The sequence below is a fragment of the Mustela putorius genome, unplaced genomic scaffold (assembly GCF_011764305.1).
Source record: "Mustela putorius furo isolate JIRA1106 unplaced genomic scaffold, ASM1176430v1.1 tig00000145_pilon_pilon_pilon, whole genome shotgun sequence".
NCBI lineage: Eukaryota > Metazoa > Chordata > Mammalia > Carnivora > Mustelidae > Mustela > Mustela putorius.
In genome coordinates this window covers 34,913,378-34,923,332 of record NW_025421294.1, presented here as the reverse complement: position 1 = coordinate 34,923,332, position 9,955 = coordinate 34,913,378, and the positions used below count along the sequence as shown (strand labels likewise).

Genomic DNA, 9,955 nt, shown 5'->3' with positions numbered 1-9,955 from the left:
CTCACTGAGAATGAGGACACTTTAACTTGCAAATAAAGTGTAAATAGTAAAGGGAAAGAATGTTCCAGCCAAAGGGAGCAGCAGATGCTAAGGCACTGGGGTGAACCTGTTCAGAATGAGTGGTTATCTATTCCCGTGGGAACACACCCAGAAAGGAGACCCTGAGTCTTGCTGGTGAAGGACTTTCAGTGCCACACACAAGAGTTTGCATTTTATTATGGATACACTGTATATATGGAAGGGTTTGAAAGCTCTCTTTAGGGCATAGTAGATAATAGACTTGAATGAGATTTAAGAGGCACTCAACAGTGCAAGTCAAAGACCTGCATGTGGTTGTTGGTCATGGAATTGAGGGTTGGGGTGAGAGAGTAGACTTCCAAGGCAGGCTGCCCTTTGTCCTCTAAGTAACAGGACACTGTGTTCCCAAACTTCAGGGCAGAACTGACTCTACGGGGAGCTCCCCCCTTGTCTCCTCTTGGTTTCACTGCTGGCGCCCTCTCCCGTCCCCGTCGCCAGCCCCCGCCTCCTATCTCAGGAAGCTTGGGTCTCCCTGGGAGCGGGTCTGCCCTTGGGGGAGGCCTCTCAGCTTTGTGCCCTGCAGCTTGGCTGACACTCGGGGCGGACCAAAGAGGGGCTGGGCGCCCCCTGCGCGCACGTGTGCTAGCCCAGGCAGGAGGGAGCGCCTCCGCGGAGGAGTGCAGAAAAGGGGAAGGAGACGCGCGCCAGAATCTCGGTCCCGGGCGCCCTGGTCGGCCGCGGAGGAGCTGCAGCCTCCAACAGGTTCGTAGAACGCACGCTCGCTCGCTGTTGCTGAGCCGCCACCTCCTCCGCTGGAGCAGGTTCGCCGGAGAGACCCTAGCCATAGGCCCCGCGCCGCCGAGCTCCCCGAGGGTGGCTTCCTCCGGCCCTCCTTCCTTCTCCCGGTAGCTCTCAGCCGCCACCGGCTCTTCCGGGGAGAGGCGGAGGGCGCCACGGGCTCCTTCTCGCTTCAGCACCACCTCGGGGACAGCTCCCGCGCCCGGCAGGCTCCTCTCTCCGGGTCAGAACTGCACTGGCAGACAGCGGCCGTCCGCCGGCTCCTCTCCTCGTTGGGTCCGGGTTCAGTGCCACGGCCTCCGAGGACAGTCCCTCGTCCCCGCGGACTCCGCTCCCGGCGTCAACACCGCGGCGGCAGGCAGCTGTTGCCTGCCGCCTGCTTTCTGGCGAGCCGCGAACAAAGCCGAGGGGCTGGGGCCTCCCGCGTTCTTCGGGGGTGGGTGGTTGCATCGATCGGGGATGTCGGCTTCCCCAGAGCAGTGTCTGGGGCGAGCTGGGGAGGGGAGCCCAGTCACAATCGTGCGTCTCTGGCTTGGGTCTGCAGTTTACCAAGGCCTGGCCATGCAATGGCGGGTCCCAGCTGGAAGTCAGAAAGAGAAAGGAAGGGGAGACAGGCACAGAAGGGTCTTGGAGTCCAGTGGGGCGCGCTGGGCCTAGGCTAGAAGGGAGGAGTGCTCTGCCCCCTCTTCCCTCCAGGCCCCCACTTCCACCCCAGCTCAGGACCACGGACTTCCTTCGGAGAGCCTAACACAGATGCCCGAGGCTGACAGCTGCAATCACTGACTCAGGCTGTCCCTGGAACATCCCTAGAAAGTGTGAGGCTGAGTTTCCGTGGGGGGAGGGGGCCGAGAAACCGCCGGGAAGCCTCAGGAACCGGGCAGCTACTTGCTTTCCCCTCCCTCCCGCCCAGGGTTCCGCCCCCACCTCCGGAGCGTTGCCGAAGAGGAAGGAAGGGGGAAGGGAGGAACCCCGGCAGCAGGTTGTGAACGGCGACTTGGCTGGGGAGGCTGCAATTAGTAAGAAAAGAGGTTGAAGGAGCATGAGAAGCTGGGAGGTTCCCAAATTGGGAAGCCAGCTCCGCAGCAGAAAACCAAATGTGTAAGAGGAAACCTTTTCTCTTCGAGCGAAGCTAGGAGGGCCCTTGCCTCACGTGACCCTCTCAATCACTGGTAGTCTCTACCGGGGAGTTGGCATAGGGGGCAGAGATGATTTGCCCAAGGTCACTCAGCAATTTAGTAGCAGAAACGGGTCTGAAGCTCAGGCACCCCAAAGCCTGGGCCTGTTATGGTATTCACAGAGAAGTGTTTTAAAGCCCCAGATGCAGGGAGAAGAGCAGAGTTGTTTCCATTCTGAGGCCAAATCTCAGCTCTGTCACTTACTAGCATGTAACCTTGGGAGAGTGATGAGAAGACAGGTTAATAGTACCCACTTGTGGTGAGGATTTAATGAAATGTCTATATAATGAGCTTAGGGCAGGGTCTGGCACACAATAAGTGCTCAAAACAATGAGCTATCATTTCTGCTATTATTCCCTCTGTAAACATGCACTAAAGATCTCTTATGTGCACTGGCTGTGCACTGGGGAGACAGAGAAGTGTCCTGGGGAGGGCACAGTCCAGCAGAGGAAGCAGAAAAGAGATCGTTGTGATACGATGTGACAAGTGCTATAATCAAGGTGAGTACACAAGGTGATGGGATCGCAGAGGCAGGAGTGGTGAGCCGTGGGGGGAGAAGGGGAAAGGTACCTCAAACAGATGGAACTGTGTGAAAAGGCCAAAAAGTGTGAGATCAGAGCCACCAGGGTGATGTCACTATGCTGGAGAGTCCACAAGATGTGGGCTGTGAAATGAGAGTAGAGGGAAAAGCTGGAGCCAGTCTCCAAAGGGCCTTCTATGATGAAATATTTCAATCCTGTTTAAAAAAAAAAAAAATAGAAAGAATAGTATAATAAACCCCCCACATACCCATCATCAAGCTTCAACAGTTGGCCAATTTTGTTTCATCTATACCCACACCCACTCTCATCACACTCACACACACACAAACACACACAGACTTATTTTGAAGCAAACCCAAGACATCATATCATTTAGTGCAGAAAGATTTTAACATCAACAACAACACCCTGCCATTCAAATGCTGTTCTACCTTAGAAGTCTTTAACTCAAACTATGACTTTCCTTCCACAATCTGTTCTGAACATTCCTGTCCTTAGCGGAAAGTTTTGAGAGAGTTTGACCCTATGGTAATGAGCCATGTGCATTATTAGAGAATCAGAAAAAATGGAGGATACATCAGCCTCAACAGATTTTATCAAGCCAGAATTGTTTATCTCCACAACCTACACTGTGGCCAGAGGCCAGTAACTATTTGCAAGGCTGACCAAAACACAAATAAGCCCTCATCAAGAAAAAAACAAAAGTAAGAGCTTCCCTTTCAAACTAATCTGAACCATTAGCTTATATAGTCAGAAGGCTTGAAGTCATGGAAATCCTTGAACTGGAAATCGCCAAACCCAAGAGCCACATTTTACAGATGAGGAAGAAAAAGGTCAGAACAGAGGAATTTACACAGAGTGCCACAGTGCTGAGACCAGAGCCATGACCTTTGAACTCATAATCAAGAGTTCTTGTCAGTTCACCATTCTGCCTGATAGATCAGGTCTCAGAGTTTCTCAGCCCGTAAACTTGGGATGTCATTTCCTTCCCAAACTCAAAGAGCTAGAAGGAGAGGGGGGAAAGTAGGGCAAGAAATGCCCTTTCTGGTTCTCAAGAGGATGACAATGTATAGTAGTTGGTCTTTGAGACACCTTGACACATTTCCCTTCCATTTCATTCTGAAGAAAGTCTATGATGGGGGGGTACCTATATTCTGACCACTGTGTGTATCTCCTGCCTTGTCCCTTGGTTCTCATTAGCAAATATCTGTGATCAAACACCCAGACCTCATTTCGGCCACTTTTGCCCTCTCTGTTCGTCTTAACCAGATGCATGTGAAGCTTCGCTTTTTCCATTTGCTCCAAATTGGACTGCACATCCCTCTCGGCTACAGACTGCCATTTCTCAGAGGTACGAGATGTGTCTGGCCCAGGTCCTGGAAGGACTCAGAGCTCTTGTCCCTTTCTGGAGCATGAAGTCTCTCCCATTAACTGATGAAATGCGATGTATGTAATGGGTATGTGTGCTCCCATTAGGTTCTAGGCACTTCACAAGTCAGCATTTTGCTTTTTCAAGAACATCCCTGCTGCAACATAGGGAAGGCAGAATCTCACAAGTCTCCCTGAGTCTTGGGTGGACAAATTAAAGCATGTGTCAGGGTTTCTAGGCATCCCTGGTGAAGAGAAGTCAGCAGAGAATGGTTAATAAAATTGCCTCACTTCTGGGAGTATGACTGCAGGCGAGACATAGAAGGATGATAAAGATAGTGAATTCCAGCTTTCATTCCAGTGAAATTATCCCAGCTTTTAGCCTGAGATGAGACCAATTCAGATATATTATAATACATATATTACATTATTATATTATATTTTATTATGATGATACAGGTTTTCCCCACTATACAAAAGTTTGCTTTTTGTCACATCACTTTTACAGAAGACCTACATTAGTAGGTCATTTCACTAACCAAAAGAAATTTTAAGAGGATTTCACTTTTACCAAATGGTAATTGCTTCTTTGCTTTGCACCATCTTGATTTACAAAAGGTTTCATAAGAACACTCTACTTTCAGAGATAAGGGGAAAGCTGTATTATGTTATACTACCCAGGCCTTAGTTGAATTGCAGTAGGTAGGACTGAATCCGAAGGGACCTTGGTGAGCTTTTATTCTTCCTCCAACATTTACTCACTGAGTGGCCATTCTGTGTCAGGTATGTTCCCAGCTACAGAATAAGAAATCTCAGATCCCTGCTCCCTGCTCCCTGCTTACAAACTTGCAAGAGACACAGTCATTAATAACAACTAAAAAGTAAATATGAAAACATGTAGGCAGACAGACAGACAAATAAGGGGAGTCTGTCTGAAATGGCAACGTGACACTCAGACCCCAATAACAAGAGGTCAGTCATGGGAAGATGTGGGGTCACACGTTGCAGACAAAGGAAAGAGCTCGGGAGAAGGCCCTAAATGTGAGCCTGGTCTCTTTGGGGATAGACAGGAGGCCAGTGTGGCTGGAGCAGGGATCAAAGGGAAAAGTAGCAGCGGAGGAGGGTGGAGAGGGTGCAGGGACCAGTCCCTCACGCAGAGCCTTCTAAGCCACAGTCAAGATTTGGGATTTTATTCTAAATGCAATAGATTGTCACTGGATGATTTTAAGCAGGAGAGTGATACAAACGGATTTTGCTTTAAAAACATGCCTCTGGTCGTTGCATGGAGAATGGATTCTAGGAACACACTGGGCCAGGTACAGAGCAGAAAGAGAAGGCCCCTGCATCTAGTAGAGGTGACAGGACACGAAACTGTGGGAAGAGCTGCCATGGTGAGGGATGTGCAAGGCATTGTGGGGACACAGAGCTAAGAAGAACCCATTCAGCCTGGGAGGCATCAGGGAGGGCTTTGTGAAAGTGGGCAATGGCTGTTGGAGTGCACCTAGGGAAGGAGAGAGTAGGACTGGTGCTGAGGACAGAGGAAGGTCACCTAGCAGCAGTGGAGTGCACGAGCTGGGAGCCAGGCTGCCGGGGCTCCAATCCCAGCCACACCATTTAGTAGCTCTGTGGACACACTCAACTTAACTACTCTGTGTCCCGGGGTCCTCATCTTGAAAATGGCGATGGCAAGAATCACAAAGGAGTTCTGTGAGGATAGAGCAAGTTGAATGCTGTGAAGCATTTAGACAGTGCCTGCAAAGCACCTAGAAAGTGAAATATCAGTGTTGGTTAAATAAAAACAGAGCAAATGGAAGCTGGCAAGCAGGAGCCTGTGCTGGAAAAGGTCAAATAGAGCCTAGCTCTCAGGGACCTTGAAGGCTGGGCCAGAGATGCCCACCTTCTCTGTAAGCAACAGGGGACCATCAGAAGCCTTTAAGCAGGGGTGGGGGGGGGGAGAGAAAGCTAAACCCAATGGTCTTGAGAGGGAGAGAGACCTATCCACAGTCACACAGCCAGTTACGGGCCGGACAGTCTTCGGTCTCCCCTGCTGGTTCAGTACCATAGAAGGGTAAGGGCAGTATATATTTTGTCCCCCTGTTGCACGCTCAGGGTGAGAAGGATACCTAGGAAACTCAGTAAGGATTTGTGGAAAATGCTTTTAAATCAACAGCCAAATCACGCAGAGAAAGTCAGAATCCTTGAATCCTCAAGAAGGTCAGTGCATTTCCGTCAGTGGAGAAACTGCTCTCGGGAAAATCAACCAAACTCTTAGAGATGTTGACTCGGGGGCCTTGAGCCCTCTAAACCCCAGCTCCTCCTATGACAGAAGACACTGCCGCCCGCACTGCCCCAGACACCCACTCAAGTTGCAACAAGCATTGCTGCATAGGTTTAGAAGTTAATCTTGGTGAAGTGCCTGCAAGATGAAAAACGTTCCCCAGACATCCAGCGTCGTAATTGCCAATGCGGAGAAAATGTATCTCCACATTTGCAAGAGGCAGGCCTTTGTGTTCCGCAAGAAAACTGCCATTAGAATTCCTGTCTCTGACTCGTCAGGAAGCTGTGACAGCCTGGCCGGCAAGGCGGGTCTTGCAGTTCAAGCAGCAGATGGCAAGAGACTCTGAGGAACTCAGATCCAGCCATCCCGTTTCTGAATGCCTGCTCCAGGCGGGGCTTGCGGCCAGGCGCTTCTCCAAACTGGAGAGAGCCCCAGCCCACGCATTTCCTGGCCAGTGACTTGGGACAAGTCCCATCTTTCTCTGAGCTTCAAGTTCATCAGCTAAACTCAGGGAGGGATAGTATCACTGGCCCCAAACTGGGTCATTTTGCTTTTGATCCTGACCAGGGGGGTTCGGGTTAGCATCTCATTTCTCAGGTGTGGAAACTCCAGCCCAGGGTATGGCTCACTGATGCCTCAATGCTCACTGAACACCTACAACAAGCCAATAACTGTTTGAGATCTGGAAAGACAATGAAGAATAAGACAGACAAGACAAGGTCCATGCTCTCCCGGAGCTCACGTTCTAGAGGGGAAAAAGCAAGTAAACACTAAAATAATTTCACCAAGTTACATAAGTGCTAGCAAAGAAATAAAAGAAGGGTGTGTCAAGGAGGTTGGGGCTGTTTGTGTAAGACAGGTAGGACTTAAAGGAGCAGGCATTGAAGCTGACATCTGGACTGGGAGAAGCAGCTGGCCATGGGACAAGTATGCAGGTAGAAAGTGCAAAGGTCCTAAGGAAGAAACCTGACAAAGTTGCATGACAAGAGCTGCAGCGAAGGAAGGAGGGAAGGAGGGAGGGGATGGCAGAGATAAGGACAGACTGGTTAACAGGAGCCAGAGCAGGCAAGGCCTTGAATACTGGGTGAAGCAGACAGATGGCATAATTTAAATTGCAGTAAAGTCCCTTCTCTCCCTCTCCTCACTGGTAAGGGCAAAGCCCACATCAGAGTGATCACCCAGGCCCACAGTTCCTGCTGCCATCGCTAGAGCAGGTCAGCCAAAAGGCAAGCCAAGTGATGGATTCCCCTGCTGGGAAATAAATGCATTGGCTGGCCGGCTGCTGGGTGGGCACCGCAGTGCCTTGCAGGCACCATCCTAATGCCATGAAGCAGGAGGGGCAGGAGAAGACATAGGGCTGGGCCAAGACTGGGGCAAGGTGAGGGCAAAAAGCACCCTTCTCAGGTGCAAAATGTAAAGGGAGGCTAAAAATCTCAGGCATCAAAGTCAATAACATGTTGTGCAATATTTAAAAAAAAACAAAATTAGTGTCCCCAAGATCCATGATGAATAAGGACAGGATTCCAAAAGAGCCAGGCCAAGGGTAGGACCAATGGGTGAGTCACACATATGTAGGATCTCATCCTGATCCTGAGATGTCCACTCAATGGCAAAGACACACCCTGGGCCAGGGCCCTGTTCCCACTGGAAGGCAGCACCCAAAACTGGTCTACTTGTGGCAAACTGAAAATAAAAAACGGGTCCTAATAGGCACCTCAGGGACTCTCTGCCTTGGCTGTGGAGACAGAAGCCCAAGCAGGGACCACACAACCAGGAAGTAGGGCTTAGCACATAACCCCTGGCACTGCATACTCCCAGGCAGACCGAAGTTCAAAATCACCCCTTATATGCGCTGGGACCCTGAGTTAGGTACATTGCATCCCGAGCCTCAGTTGCCCCATCTGTGACTCTGGGCTAAAAAGACTTAGTCCCCAGGATTCAAGAAGATAATATTTGAAATCCTCTAGCACCTGGTTACTCAAAGTGTGGTCTCTGGACCAGCAACATCAGCATCTCCTAGGAATGCATTAGAAATGTCCAGTCTCAAATGCATCTCAGACCCACAGAATCAGAATCTGCATTTTAATGAGACACGTCCCATTCCCCCCACAACACTCCCGCACCATCCCCCTGCAAGGGACTGACATGCAGGGAAAAGCCTGAGAAGCTGGTCAATTCTTAGCACTTTGAAGAGATGCTCAATAAATGAGAGAGCTGCCCCTTTGCCCACCAAACCCTGAGTGAGAGCCTGACTTTGGGCAAGAGGAAAAACCTGAGACACAGAGAGGAGATCTGAGGAGGCTACCTCATTAAATTTTAAACGGTCAAGTTTTAAAGCCAGGGAATCTGGCTGAGCTCCTTCTATACAAAAGCATATCGGCCCTTCTTTGTTCATCTGGAAAATGGGAATAATAGTAGCAAATACCTTACATGGTTGCGGTGAAAATAAAATAACCGTGAGTAAAACCTCAGTACAATGCTTGGCACATAGTAAGTGTTCAATAAAGGCTTGCTGCTGCTGTTTCTGGTGAGAGGGGAAGAGCGCATTCAGTAAATGGTTACTGAGCACAGCCCCTGTGATGAAATAGGTTACGCTCCCATAGCTCTTTACCACTTATAAAGCACTTTCATGTATACCATTTCAACTGACTGTTCTCATACCCCTGGGTGAGATGGCATGAAATACATTCATTTTACAAAGAGGAAAAAAAAAACCTAGGCTCTGAGACGTAGAGTGATTTGGCCAAGCAAAGCAGGACTTTTTAAAATTAATTTGAGAGAGAGAGAGAGAAAACATGAGTGGGGGTAGGGAGGAGCAGAAGGAGAGGGAGGGAGGGGGAGGGAGAGAGGGGGAGTGAAGCAGACTTCCCATTGAGCGCAGAGCCTCATGCAAAGCTTGATCTCAGGACCCTGAGATCACGACCTGAGCAGAAATCAAGAGTTTCTTGGATGCTTACCTGACTTACCCAGGTGCCCTGCAAACTAGGATTTAAATTCCTAGAGTCTGACACTAAAATCCATACCAGCAACAGAGCATCCAACCAATAACCATGGGAAAAGGTCAAAAATGGAATAAGGTAATATTAGACTCCAGAGATGGTGTTATTCAACCTCCCTATTTTATAAAAGGGAACACCTGAGGCCCAGGGAGGGGAAGAGACTTGTCCAAGGTCACTCAGACAAAGCTCAGCCCTGGGTCAGAACCCAGCTCACAAGGCTGCGAGTCCAGACTCCTGTCCTGCATCCAGACCCCATGTTCTGCATCTGACTGGCCAGACTCCACCTGATGAACCCAGAGCTGCAGGCTGTAGGTGGCCCAGGCTGGTTCTCTGAGCAGGTCTAGTAGACAGGAGGCATTCTAGCTCCACCTTCCTTTCCAGCCCAATCAGGAAGAGAGTGCAGAAGCTGGCGTTGCCAAGGTGAGGGCTGTGAGGTTGCTAGGACACAGTTTGGGAGCAGCCAGGTGGCAGAGGAGGGCTTTGCTGGGGCTGGAGCTGGGGCAGAGACTAGGACCTGCCACAGTGATCTTCTTGGCTGGGGGGAGAACTCCAGCTCCACAGGGCGGCTCAGCCAATGGCTGACCCTCAGGGACTCTCCATCGCCACGCATCACCCAGGTCAGGAGGCAGAGTCCGAATATCCCTCTACCCCCTACCTCATCAAGCACAGGTCCTGCTACCTAGCCTCCCATTTCCCCCAGTCCTGCCCCTGCCCCTGGAAGGAGCTCGAAGCCAAGCCCTGCAATGGCTCTCCGTCATCCTCCAGCCTCAATGAAGC

The 9,955-nt window shown here is 50.4% G+C and overlaps 1 protein-coding gene across 2 annotated transcripts in view; it reads left to right on the top strand.

Annotated features, from left to right (window-relative positions):
* Nucleotides 1-512: 512 nt before the first annotated feature.
* CPLX2 (complexin 2) overlaps nucleotides 513-9,955 on the top strand; it is an 81,987-nt gene continuing 72,544 nt past the window's right edge. For both annotated transcript variants that reach the window (XM_045075591.1, XM_004737562.3), the window contains exon 1: nucleotides 513-780. The gene's annotated coding sequence lies outside the window, so the exon portion shown is untranslated. The remainder of the gene's footprint in view (nucleotides 781-9,955) is intronic.